Source organism: Dipteris shenzhenensis, chromosome 2, assembly GCF_047967505.1.
Source record: "Dipteris shenzhenensis isolate YYH24624 ecotype China chromosome 2, Dip_SZ_1.0, whole genome shotgun sequence".
Taxonomy (NCBI): domain Eukaryota; kingdom Viridiplantae; phylum Streptophyta; class Polypodiopsida; order Gleicheniales; family Dipteridaceae; genus Dipteris; species Dipteris shenzhenensis.
The window spans coordinates 10360354-10373709 of NC_141597.1; positions in this window are offsets into that span (position 1 = coordinate 10360354).

Below are 13356 nucleotides of genomic sequence, written 5' to 3' on the forward strand. Positions count from 1 at the left end.
TGAGCAGCCGAGTTCATCTACATCAACTCCCGAGCCTCGAATAAAAGAAGCTCCATTCCCGAATGTAGAGGTGGAGAAGGCTCATTTTCAGGCACTTCAGCAATGGGTCCAAAATGAACAAGCTCAATTTGAGGCTCAGAAACAAGCTCAAGACCCACTCCATGACTTGGCCCCACAAAGTATTGATACTGTACTCGAGCCCTTGTTCCAACAACAAACTCCACAACAGAATGTACCGCCATGTCAACTTGAAGGAGCTGCACTCTCTAGCATCCTGAGTTGCCCTGTGTCCATTCCCATCGGAATCCTCTTACGAAATTGTCCCAATCTCTGGGAGAGTTTCAAAGGATGGATTGAACTCGCAAATCCCCCTCCACCTATGAATGACATTGATGATATCCCTGTGCGGATGGGTGAGAAAGATGACATACGCAACATCACTGTGCCTTTGATCCACAAGGCATATAATGAAATCCAAGCCATAGTGGATGGTGGAGCAGGTGTCAATGTCCTATCAAAGGATCTTTACGAAGAATGGGGTCTCCCACCAATGCAAAAGGCTAATTTCAACATACACCTTGCCGATGATTCACGGGCTAAACCCTTGGGAATAGTGAATGGCGTGTCCACAAAGATCGCAGGAGTCCGCTTTTCCCTTCAATTCACAATCTTGGATCTCCCCAAAAAATCCTATCAAATTTTACTGGGACGTCCTTGGTTACGGGAAGCATCAGTCCTCCATGACTGGGGAACGGATAGATTGACAATCCAGAATCGAGACACTGCAGTCAGGGTGAATGTGGGGACAGGAGTTATTAAATCAATTGTTCCTAGAGCATTGGATGACACATCTTCCACGACGATCTCGAGCAAATCAGATCCCTTGCAACAGCATGCCATAGCAGGTGACTCACAAAGCAATGTCAATAACTGGATACAAACATTGGCAACCATCGACAACTGCCATTCATTAGACCCCATCTTCTCACAGATAGATGTTAACACACTACAGGTCGATCCTCCACCGACACATGAAGAACCAATCGATCTAGAGATGCCTTTCTTTATGGCTGACCTCGAATGGGATAATGAACCTAAAGAAGGTACCCATACCAATGATGACTCAGATTTTCCTTGGGACCTTGAAACAGAGGCTGCGAATGCTGAAATTGAAGATCAAATCTTTGATAATGACCTAGCCATTCTGCATGCCCTAATGGCAGTTGAGCTCCCAAAAGTTGAACCTCCACAGTTGCATAACAGCAGTTGCATAACAGCAGACGATCCCGCAAGAAAGCTGCAGGAGGAAATCGCAGAGAAGAGCCAAGGCCGAGCACTTCAATGAATTCGAACGAGTCCAAACACGGATTGTGGAATTGTATCTTGCAAAGGTAGTCCCCTCAAAGTCAAAACCACCACCTCTTGAATGGTCCCCTGAAGGACTGGAAGGAGTATGTGCAGCACATGAACCCTTACTTGGAAACACCTTACCAGTGGAAAAGTTACCCCATAGTTCCCAACGTAAGAAGTTTCGGAAATATAAGCCACATGTGCGGATGAAGCTCGCTCAAGAGACTTCAGAAAAAGAAAGGAAAGAAGAGCCTAACAAATTACTAAATGCAACTATGCCACCCAGTACTCATGCCACATCTCAGGCTAGTTCAACCCCATCAGAGGCCGATCTTCGAGAAGTGCCGGAATACTTTAAGAATTATACAAGTGGCAGTGCACCAATAGCAATGCCAAGACCAATCAGAGAATCTGAAGTTCAAGAAACCGATAGCATTGGAGAAACTCCAATCTATGAGGGACTGGCAAAAACACGCACAATAAACCTCGCCCTTGAAGGGGAGGAAGAAAAGTTGGTGTTCATTGGGAAACAGCTCCGTCAAGAAGATGAAATCAAACTCAAAGGCCTCCTAATGGAATACCGTGACTGCCTAGCATGGTCATACAAAGAGATGAAAGGAATTTCACCAGAAGTGGCAGTTCACACGATCCCTATAAGGGAAGGTGCCCGCCCTAAGGTATGTGGACCTTATCGCACAAATCCTAAATATGGCACCATGGTTTATGATGAGCTGAAAAAACTCCTAGATGCCGGATTCATCTACGAGATAGAGCACACTGATTGGGTTTCACCCATTGTCATTGTGCCTAAACGCAACAAGAAGCTCAGAATATGCGTAAACTTGAAAAATGTGAATGCCGCCACAATCAGGGATCACTACCCCCTACCCTTAACAGAAACAGTGTTGGAAAAGGTGGCAGGATCTGAAATTTATAGCTTCTTGGATGGCTTCAGTGGCTATAACCAAGTACAAATTGCTCCTCAAGACCAATCAAAAACAGCATTTGCTACAGAATGGGGTATTTTTGCATATAGAGTCATGCCATTCGGCCTTTGTAATGCCCCAGCCACATTCCAGCGAGTCATGTTCACAGCTTTCAAGTCATTCTTGAATAAGTTTTTACAGGTGTTCTTGGATGATTTGTGCATCCATTCAACCAAACTGGACCACTTCAAATGTCTGGAAGAAGTACTAATCAAATGCAGGGAGTATGGCATCTCCCTAAATCCAACAAAATGCCAGTTCATGGTCACCCACGGAGTTGTTTTGGGACACATCGTCTCTCAACATGGGATTGCAACTGACATGGACAAAATCAAAATCATCATGGAATTGCCTCCTCCTACAAATTCCAAAGGTGTACAGGTCTTTATGGGACATGCCGGCTATTATAGAAGATTTATATTGCGGTATGCCATCATAGCTAGACCACTTTACAAATTATTAGTGGAGCTCTTATGGACCGAAGAGTGCGACCAAGCCTTTGAGCTTTTAAAGTGGCGCCTAATCACAGCACCCATCCTTATATCTCCCAATTGGGATATTGATTTTCATGTTCATACTGATGGATCCAAGTATGCAATTGGGAGTGTGCTTTGTCAACCTGGTGAACATAAGAAAGACTACCCCATCTACTTCGCCAGTCGACAACTCAATGATGCAGAGATCAACTATACAACCACAGAAAGAGAAGCCCTAGCAATGGTGTACAGTGTAAAGAAATTTCGGCACTATCTACTCGCAAATGATTTTGTCTTCTACACCGATCATCAAGCATTGCTATATCTTGTGAACCGTCCGTGTACCACAGGAAGAATAACCAGATGACTCCTCTTGCTGCAAGAATTCAACTTCAAAATTGTGGTCCGCAAAGGTGCCCAACACTACATTGCCGATCACATGTCTCGAGTCAAGACCGGAGAAGAAGCCACTGGAGTAGAAGATGACTTACCAGATGCCACACTATTTCAAATAGATGCTGTTCCGGAATGGTGTGGAGATATCATTGGGTACTTGATGGCAGGAAGACCACCCCCTGACATGAAAGCAGTAGATGCCAAAAAATTGATTCTAAAGGCTGCACCATATCAACTCATTGCAGGACAACTATACAAGATGGGCAAGGACCAGATATTAAGAAGATGGGTAATGCCTCATGAGATCTTGCCAATCCTGAGTGAAGTCCATGAAGGCATTGCAGGAGGACACTTCCAAGGGGAAGCCACAGCAAGAAAAGTTCTCCTCGCAGGATACTGGTGGCCCACACTGTGGGCAGATGCCTATGAATATGTAAAAGGCTGTGATGTATGCCAACGAACTATTAAACCACAACACAAAGACTTCAATCCCCTAACAACAGTTGTTGCACAACAGCCATTTGAAAAATGGGGGATTGATTATGTGGGTCCCATACATCCAGCAGCAAAAGGAACACAGGCACGCTACATCATTGTGGCCACTGATTACTTTACAAAATGGGCTGAAGCTAAAGCAGTCAGAAAGGCAGATGCCAAAAGCACAGCAAGATTCTTGTACGAACATGTGATCACCCGATTCGGATGCCCCCTTGAAATTGTGTCGGATAGAGGCACACATTTTGTCAATGAGGTAATCCAAGAACTCTTGTCTGGCTTCATGGTCATTCATAGAAAAAGCACACCCTACTACCCCCAAGGGAATGGACTAGCAGAATCCACAAATAAAATCATATGCAATATCCTCACCAAGGTAGTAGAACCACAGCGTTCTGATTGGGCAGAGAAACTGAATGCAGCCTTATGGGCATACAGAACCACATTCAAGGTCAGTACAGGGAACACACCTTTTCAATTGGTGTACGGCCTTGAAGCCGTGGTCCCACTCGAATTTGTAATACCAAGTCTACGCATCGCAATACAGGAACGCATGGGTGATCATGAGTCCTTGAAAGAAAGGCTCTGTCAGTTGGAAAAGCATACAGAGACAAGACTAGTTGCTTATCATGCCATGACAACAGAAAAACGTCGAAGAAAGGCATGGTTTGACAGGAATCTGAAAGCTAAAGACATCCAGGAAGGCGACTTAGTCCTGTTATACAATGCTAAAGTACACAAGGGAAAACTAAAGTATCTAGGTCAAGGACCCTACCGAGTACGAAAGATGAATCCCATTGGAGCTGTGCTACTTGAAACACTAGATGGAGTCCAATTCAACACAACAATAAACGGGAGCCGACTGAAGCGTTACTACGTCAACACGCGAGCCATCCCCGACAAAAACGAAGATTTGGGAAACCAAGTCTTCCTTAGTTAGGATTAGATTGTATCACAAGCACTCACTCGCATATGCACGTTTTTGCACATATAGTTTGCACTAGATTGTTCCACGCACACTCACTGCATACGCACGTTTTTTGCACATTAGGGAGGTTTGAGTCTTAGTTTCCCTATCAAATCCCAGAAATAAGCATATAGTTAGACACATCACATGCACTCACATGATTTTGCATAGGCACATAATAGATTGCATAAAAAATAGTATCACACACTTTCATTCCATACTCTCAAAGCATGCAATGAATTCACAAGCAGTACACGAAGCTATGCCAAAGCTCAAGATGAATTGGCAACAGAGTCTGCAGCCTCCGCAACGAGACCCCTGCCAAACATCACAGCCGTCTCCTATATGCAAAAATATCAAACTTGCAAGCTCAATGCTACGGGTGCAATCGCATCCAACATGTATGCAAGATAGCAAGAAATGACAGCCTCAACAACGAGACCCCCGCCAAACCTCTTCCCAAGAAGATTCGATGGCAGCGTCTGCAACCTCAGCAACGAGATCCCCTCTGACATTCATAGTCATCTACCCCTCCTTAAGTGGAGATAAGCTTCTTGACCAACATCCTTTTATACCAATCATCCACAACGAGACCCCCGCTAAACCTCTTTCCCAGAAGATTCAATGGCAGCATCCGTAACCTCAGCAACGAGATCCCCTCTGACATTCATAGTCATCTACCCCTCCTTAAGAGAAGATAAGTTTCTTGACTATTGACTACACATTGTGTGGTGCAAAAGAATTACAGCAGGAACAACTCGCATACCACAAGCTAAATCGCCACTGGATTACACACATGGCATCCCAACTTTGAAATCAAAATAAGCCATAACCCGAGGACGGGTAATAAAATGGATCCGGGAGTATGTTGACTCTGTGCCAACATGAACTTATGAAGAAAGAGAAGGTGATACAACTTTGTGATACAACTTTGTGTTACAACTTTGTGTTACAACTTCTAGACACAACTTTATGTTACGACTTTGTGTAACAACTTTGTGTTACAAGTTTGTGTTACAACTTCTACATGAAGAGAGAGAATGTGTTACGACTTTGTGACACAACTTTGTGTTACAACTTTGTGTAACAACTTTGTGATACAACTTTGTGACACAACTTTGTGTTACAACTTTGTGTAACAACTTTGTGTTACAACTTCTACATGTAGAGAGAGAAGGTGTTACAACTTTGTGTTACAACTTTGTGATACAACTTTGTGTTACAACTTTGTGATACGACTTTGTGTTACATGCAGAGAGAGAAGCTCTCCAACTTGTATAAATACCCCATAATGGAATGAAGCCCACACTCTTGGGGCATTGTGTTGAGTCTACATTGGTATTCCAAGCATTTGTCTCAAGTGTCCATGCTTCCTTGCACTGCACGTCCAAAAGCATGTCCTAACCTTGCAACCCTTCTCCCCACTCCTCCAACCCTGCAACCCATCCTCTCCCTCTCCTCCTCCCTTCTCCCTCCTCCTCCTCCTCCTCCTCCTCCCTCCTCCTCCCTCCTCCTCCTCCTCCTCTCTCCTCCCTCTCCCTCCTCCTCTTCCCTCCTCCTCCTTCCTCCTCTCCCTCTTACTTCACCCATGCTCTTACACCTTCTTCCTCTCCCACTCCTATACTTTCCTAAACCCTTAAACTCAATGATCTATGAGGGAGACGAGTTCTCCACCATGTACTCTACTCTGAACCTTGGAACCTCCTCCTAACCCTGAACTCCTTCTAAACCTTGGAACCTCTTTCTAAACCCTGGAACTCTCTCTAACCCTGAACTCTTTCTAAACCCTGGAACCTCCTTCTGAACCCTTAAACTCCTCCTAAACCCTACAACCCCCAATGAAGGCGAAAGCCTTCATTACCCCAACAACAATGGTTTACGTGCCTTTTACACATGCTTGCATTATGTTTACTCACCACACTTAAGCCTACGTCTCTCACCGGAACACGACTCGAGGTCCTAAGCTACATATATACTACAACGACAATTCCAATATATCTGTAGGTGACAAAAAGCCTCGGAACCCTGCAACATAGAATACCCAGCTCTTCCTACGAAAGCGGTAGGAAAGAGACAACAAGTGGCTTTTCATAATTGTCTTAAGTAATTGTCCTTTCATATTTATCCTTTATGTGTTGATGTCATTTCATAATTTTCACAAGTGATTAATTACCTTTTCATAATTTCTTGAGTTTGAATTTCATAATTGTCTTAAGTAATTAATTGTCTATCTGCTTCATACCCGCTCTTGTGTTTTGTTTTTTGTTTTTTATCTTCATGTTTGTGTCTACATTTGTCCAATCCCCCCAAATTAGACATGGGATCACGTCACACGTTCGACGAGGACGAAAACTCTTGTAGGAGGAGACATCATGATCTCTACTCTCCAGATGTCTTTGAATCCACTCAGGTGACACCCCTGGCTCGACTTCTCTCAAACGTAGCACTGTGACTACCCCTCAGCAAACTCCTTTGGTAGCAGCCCATGGCTTTCTCGGGAGTCCCAACGAGTTTATTGCACACATGTTGATGCGGAGGTAGCAAGATTCTTCTCTTTGCTATTCCAAAGGACCTCAGCAAATCCATCTCCTACACTGACAACTTGACCTACTGTCCAGTCGTCCCCTCTAGCCCCTTCGACTGAGGGGTCATCACCTAGGCGTGCCTATCGTAAGGGAAGGAAGAGTAGGAAGGGTCGCTTATGTTGACTCGGGAGATGTAGACAAGTTAGCACGCTCACATCCCTACAAGTCTCCACTTGGTCTCGAGACCCAGTACCAGTCAGGTCCTTGTCCTCTCCTACTCCCACTACTACTCCTCGCTTCGTAAGTGCTCGTAGTAACACCACTCGCTCTGACTCTGCCACTACCATGAGTCCTTATCTGGTCAAGGACCTGTCCTATGAAATCACGGTCATTGGAGAGATAATAGAAAATAAAAAGGGCTCAGCAGTGATGGCCACCATGAGGCAATTGATGAGCCACCACTTTAGGAGCGGCATAGCTACTAACTGGTGGTACCAAGATGACCAAAAGAAGTAGGCAGTCATCAATGAATTGAAAAGACAATATCCTAACCCCCCAAATTAGGAGTTCAATTCAGATTACATGTAAGAGCGCATGCGGGTCCTCTTGAAGCATCGTAGGTCAACCTTGCGTACTTCCATCGCAAAGGGGAAGGCTAAACTTAGCTGGGTAGACAAAGCTAACTGAAAGTTTTTCAAGAAGCAATACAAGGACCATCCCGAACTGTTCGAGGGTTAGAGGAGGGCTGTGAGGAGACAGCTCGACTCCGTAGGTACTTCGCACTTTGGTGCAAGCGGACGGTTGACGTTCGAGGCAACCATGGGTAATAAGTCTACTTCTTCTTGTTTAATGTATTGTTTTATTTGTTTTACTACATATTGCATGCACTTGATCTGCGGGATGTGGGAGCTTTAGAATACATGATGCTTGTGGATGAAATCAAACTTGTGAATGCATTAGAATAATCATGACATGATGATTCTAAGATGCATTCAAGATGAAAATCATCATGGTTTATCATCATGGTCCTAGATATCATGTTTTCCACCATCAGGACCATGTGTATCCTGAATTGCTCTAGTAGATGATGGAAAACACCAAGGTGGGGGGGCCTATATATAGCCCCAGCCTCCCCCCTGTTCGGTCAGCTAGAGAGGGAGTTGACCATCTTACAAGTGGGCCGACATCAGCTACCCTTACATGGGCCAACCAACATGAATCATCAACCTATAAAGGGTTTATAGCACTTGCCAACATGTGGACCAACAAGGGGCTCAGGATGCACGCAATACCTACCCTAGACTACCCTCACGGGAGCACGCACACCCACAAGCACTAGCCTTCTCTCACAGGTGACATCAGGAGATGTTGACCTTCAATAGAAACATGGTATTACTTCAACATAATGAGGCTAATCTCTTCCCAATATATGATTTTATTCCATACAAAACCCAATGCAAAGATCCAACATTTGAAGGGGATGGATTTTAAATAAATTGTTTGGTCAAGATACTAAACACCTGGCATACAAAATTCACTCATGATCATGCAAATGTAGATTAGTCACACATTCCCATATTAGAGCTTTGTGACAATAATTGCATCATAATCACATAGAAGCTAGGCGTTTTCAAAGACGTATTAGTTGGACAATAACTCTTTGACATGGAAAGTACCATTTGAAAAGTAGACAACAAGAAACTCTATCAACACAAAAGGGGGATTGTGCATTCTGATTGTAGCATCGAACTCATGAGATATACAATACTAGAATAGTTCAAAAATGCCTCTAAAAATATTGCACAAATTTGAGCCAAACACTCTTATACAAGTCTTCCCCAAAGATCTCACAAAATGTAGTAGTCTACTACCCTAGATCATCTATGGTGAGCACAAATTTGTTCCTACTTTCCTTGCACTACTTTGGTTGTGTGCTCCTTTGTGAGCTTCACTAACCTTTTATGGTGCACAAATCAATCCACAAACCATCCAATGATCCACCACCCACAAACTAGCCAACCTGGTCTATCAATCTATCAACCTATTGTTGGCTCTTTTTCAAGCTTATACAATGTCCCCTATAAGAGCCTTTTGCTGAGTATCTACCAATACACTTGCCCTTTTCCAAAGCGTATTCATGCTTTCCCATCAGCCTATACTTCTACTTGGTGTGCTATCTCCACTAGCCTCTTTTGCAATAGTAGTCTACACAGTCCTACGTAGCATCCACACAACTAATCCATAGGCCTTGTGGATGCTCTAGGAAGTCTTGCAAAGGTCACCATATAGCTTGAGCCTTGTGTAGTACATGTTACTTGCCGGTTTGCTTTCTTTTTTAGCTTTTGCCCACCTCTAATAGTGGACCATGTGACAACCCCACATGGCAGCCTATAGTACTGCCCATATGGCTATCTTCCTTTCTTCCAACTAGATCGGCCAACGTGGCATCCAAACTTGATGCACACATAACAGAATCTCAAGCCCCACAATATTGTGACCAATGGTACAATGTCCTTGTGCTCTCCTCAATATGGGCGTTTACAAATGGGACAACTGACCCTAGTTTCCAATAGATCTTAGTCGTCAAGGTAGCAATTGCTAGAAATTACCCAACAGAGGGTATGCACAGTGGAAGACCGATCATAATGCCCATGAGCTCACACAATCTGATGTGGGGTGTGGAATCACAAACTTCTTAACTTATGTGCATAGATGCGCAAGCTAGTAAATAGACAATGCTCAGAGCCAAATATAGAAGCAACACTTTATATTTCCATCCGGTTAAAAACTAGGATAGGATACAATACCAAAAGGTTCTCCAACTACAAGCCTGGCACTTCTAGATCTCTGAGCTCGCGTGCTCCACCTCGAGCATATGTAGACTCTCTATCTAGAGTGATCCTCTCCACCTTGCTATCAGGAAATTAGCCTAGGTGGGCAACCTCCTATAAGCTAGGTTTGCAGCACAAGGTACTTCTTTCTCCTCCTGAATGTAGGTGCAAGATTAGCCCTATTACTACTCCTTCTAATAGTGGATTGGCTGCTGCAGATGATGTTGAATGAGGACTAGAGGCCCTCCTTTTATAGGTCCTAAGGGATGGCAAAAACCGACTAGCCTACAGCTAGCAAATTGGTTGACCAGTGGTACAGCCCTATTAGGGCTCACAAATCCGAGGCCTTTTGGGCCCACTGTTCTAGGGCCTTGGCCCTCCAATCAAGGCAAGGGCCCAACCTATATAAAGGTAGGTCCCTGCCTCATGGCAACTTGTTTTGCTACTCTAATAGGCCTCATCTAGCCCCATAGCAAGTGGACCAACTAAATTGTGTACTGTAGCGCTATCTGAATAATGAAACATTGTATACTATGGTAGGACCATTGTAACAGAGGTAAAGTAGCAGGAACACTATATTAGGGAAACTGTTGTAGGAGCATCTAAAGCAAGACATCTATACCGGGAACACTATCTCAGTAACATCTGAAGCAGTACATCTGTAGCACTATTTGAATACTGAAACATTGTAGCAAGGATACTATAGCAGGACCATTGTAACAAAGGTAAAGTACCAGGAACACTATAGCAGAGGGAAACTATTGCAAGAGCATCTAAAGCAAGACATCTGTACCAGGAACATTATCTCAGTAACGTCTAAGCAGTAACGTCTAAGCAGTACTTTTGTAGTAGGAGAGAAGGAGTAGGAGTAAAGCAGTAAGAAATTCTCAGTAGACGGAAGACTTCATATTGCCTCTTCTTGGAACTCCTCTTTTGGCACAAAGCGTGATGTAACCTTGAGAGCAATTGTACCCAAGATGAGTGGGTAGGGGCAAGGGTTCTTTGTCTTGCACTTAGGAATGGTTCTTTGTCTTGTTCTTATGATGACTAGGTAGGGGCAAGGGTTCTTTGTCCTGCTCTTAGTAATGGGTTTGGGGCAAGTCGTCTCGTCATGTTGAACCTTGAAAGTGGCGCTTGATGGGTCGGACTTGGACATTGGACTTTTGAAAGTTGGTTGGAGGTTGGTTGTGAGTTGGTGCTGGAGAGAGAGTTGGCACCAAGGGGGGCTTGTAGAGAGCAATTGTACACCAATTCACTGGAAGGGATTGGAATCCAAGCACGCGAGGGGGAAGAAGACAAGGGATACAGAGCTGGGGAGCAAGGAGGGCAGATTAGATGTGGGCGACTGAAAAGCGACTGCTTGAAAGTTATATTAGGAAAAAAGGGACCTCATTTTGGGACCTTTTAGCCAAGAAAGAAAATAGCCCTCCACCAATCAAAGGAGGGCCAATGTAACCTTAAAAAATTTAGAAAAAGGAAAACAAAATAATTGCAGTCGATTTTGCATTCAATGAGGATACTTGAGCTACTTTATTATATCTGACGTACAATGAATATTTTGGTATTTTTGACATCACTGGCACATCTGAAGCGAGCCAAAACCCCCCAGTCCAACCTATCAAATCGCTTTCATTTGTACGGGAACCTTGCATTTATGAGCCTTTTTTGAGCCTCTGGGGGCCCATTTTTGGCATTTCAAAAGCCTTTTTGGGGGTTTTGGCTTGCTCCACACATGCTAGTGATGTCAAAAATACCAAATTCTGCACCATACATCAGTGGGGTTATGTCATATTTTACTGTTTTAGAGGAAAGAATGTTGTCACAATAAATGACAACTGGCCCATCTGTAGACTGATGCATATCATAGAGTAGCTTATGCAACCAAGCTACCTCACATGCAGCCATTGCTGCACCCCTGTACTCAGCCTCTGTGCTCGACAAGGCAACTGTAGGCTGTTTCTTGCTGCTCCAAGTGACTACAGCACTCCCAAAAGAGAACACATACCCACTGGTAGATCGTCTATCAGAAATACTACCAGCCCAATCAGCATCAGTGTATCCATGCAACTGTATCTGAACCCCAGCCTCATAAAATAGTCCATACTGCAATGTGGACTTCACAAACCTGAGTATGCGTCTAGCTGCATCCAAATGTGGTTTCCTTGGAGCCTGCATAAACTGACTTACCAACCCAACAGCATAGCTTAAATCTGGCCTGGTAATAGTCATGTAAATCAAACTTCCTACTATGCGTCTGTACATAGTAGGGTCTTCTAGAAGCTCACCTGCATTTGCGCTCAGCTTCACATTCTGCTGCAAAGGAACTGAAACAGCCTGTCATCCCATATTTGGACAGCAAGTCCAGTCCATACTGCCTCTACAAGAGCTGTATCCCACTTGGTGATCTAATCACCTCAATGCCCAAGAAATAACGTAGCTCTCCCAAATCCTTCATCTCAAACTTCTGCCTCAATAGCATTTTCACATGAAGGATATCTTCATCACTATCACCTGTGATGATCAAATCATCAACATAAATGACAAGCAGCATAATCCCTTTCTCTGTTTTTCTCACATAGAGTGAGAAATCTGCCTTGGAAATCTAAAAGCCAATAGTGACAAGATACTGTCCTATCTTGTCAGACCATGATCTAGGTGCTTGCTTCAAGCCATACAAGGCTTTCTTCAACCTACAAACAAACTCAGGATGAATAGCATGAACATAACCTGCTGGCTGCTCCATAAAGACCTCTTCTTGCAAATCACCATGCAAGAAGGCATTCTTTACATCCATCTGATGTAAAGACCATCCCTTTGATGCAACCATGGCAATGGCTGCTCTTACGGTTGCCATCCTTGCAACCGGGCTGAAAGTTTCTTCATAATCAATGCCATATGTCTGTGCATACCCCTTGACAACTAATCTTGCCTTGTATCTATTCACAGAACCATCTGCATTGTGCTTGATCTTATAAACCCACTTAGAGCCAATTGCATTCTTGTCTTTAGGCAAAGGCACCAATTCCCATGTAGCATTTGCATCCAAGGCATCCATTTCTTCATCCATGGCTTTCTCCCATTTTTCATTTCCCATGGCTTGCTCAAAAGAAGTGGGTTCTGGTTCCTGTATCACTTTGACCATATAGGCATAGTGAATGGCTGTAAATCCATCATATTTCAGCCTATCCACAGGATACCTAACCTTGGTAGACCTGCGCAAAATAGGCTCACTTCCAGGTGCTCTCAAAACATCCCTGGTCTTCCTTACTCCAGGTGTAACAACAGAAGGAATACCCAACTCATCATCAATGCTCTGCTCTGAGCCACTGG